The following is a 1,229-nucleotide window of genomic DNA, read 5'->3' as shown; positions in this document are numbered from 1 at the left end:
TAAGCAAGGTAAAAAAATATGTCAACATTTTTGCACACCAGTTTAACCTAGTAACATTTACCCGTCAACATAGCGGTAACAAACTTTACTATGGTACACTGCGCTGTCGTTTCAAACGACTTTTGACAGCTTATTGAATTACCAAAATAAAATTACTTTTAACGAGCAACGCTTATCTTGTATTAACATTAAGTTAACTAATGTGAAATTTTGTTCACGTGTTAGTAGTTAATGTTGGCCATTAGCCTATTGAGAAAATAAAATCGTATGTTAGCTAGGTTAAACAAGTTTTATGGCTAGCTGCCTTTCTAGTTTTAGAATTTGTTTGTTATAGTTTTTAATGGAATTTAAGATTTACTGCATTTTTTGTATTTGTGTTTTAAAGGCAACTGCAATGAAGCATCAAGAAAGACATGAGCAGGCCAGCCACCCTGAGACTGATAATTCATGGTAAGAGAACAACTAGGTTTTAAGAGATTTGTGTATTCTATATGGGGTTTGCCTTTTAAAAGTGTGCCATTTCTACTTGTTTTTCAGAGAAGACATTTCTGTCACTAACAAAGTGGATGGTGAGCAAAGGTGGTGGCCACGTTTTGGAGCAGCACCTGGGTTTTGCAGATGGCTATGTATTCTTTGGCTGCTTATCTTTTTTCCCCATTATGTTTCTGTTGCCTAAAGATTCTTTGTTAGGATAAATCCAGATGATACAACATAATGCACTGCAAAATGTCCTAAGACAGGAGAAATGAAGATGCACTGTTCCAGCATAGGAAGACTGTATTTATAAGTGTTATACATGCAATGTTTTAAATAAAGAATTTGATATTTTGTAATTATTGTCTGTTTTAATTGAATGCCAGTAGTACCTATGTAGGGTAAAAATAAAATGAATTCTATATAAAAATTATAAAATCTAATGAAATATATAAAAATGAATTAATTACAGTAGTATACTGATGAATTGGATTTTTTTTTACAGTAATTTACTGTAAAAAGTAGTTTGCAACTGTAAACCAAATACAGTTTGCTACTGTAAATCTTAATTACAGTACTGTAAAAACCCTTTGAAATGTCTAACAGTGTACCGCATAACAATTGTAGTACAATTGCCAAACAAAACCATGTAGTATACTATACTTACTTTATCTATCAGTTAATATATTTATGACTAAAACATGAATTAAATATTTGAACAAATTCTTCTGTTCCAATTACGGCTGTCAATTGAT

General features: G+C 31.4%; 1 long non-coding RNA gene across 1 annotated transcript in view; it reads left to right on the top strand.

The window, feature by feature from the left end:
* Positions 1-801, top strand: part of LOC107742046 (uncharacterized) — a 976-nt gene extending 175 nt beyond the window's left edge. Inside the window, exons 2-3 of the long non-coding RNA XR_001640270.1 lie at positions 386-450; positions 538-801. This is a non-coding gene — a long non-coding RNA (uncharacterized LOC107742046). The remainder of the gene's footprint in view (positions 1-385; positions 451-537) is intronic.
* Positions 802-1,229: the final 428 nt, after the last annotated feature.

This window comes from Sinocyclocheilus rhinocerous, unplaced genomic scaffold, assembly GCF_001515625.1.
Source record: "Sinocyclocheilus rhinocerous isolate Xijiao unplaced genomic scaffold, SAMN03320098_v1.1 scaffold135, whole genome shotgun sequence".
Lineage (NCBI taxonomy): Eukaryota > Metazoa > Chordata > Actinopteri > Cypriniformes > Cyprinidae > Sinocyclocheilus > Sinocyclocheilus rhinocerous.
This window is presented reverse-complemented; position numbering and strand designations above follow the sequence as displayed.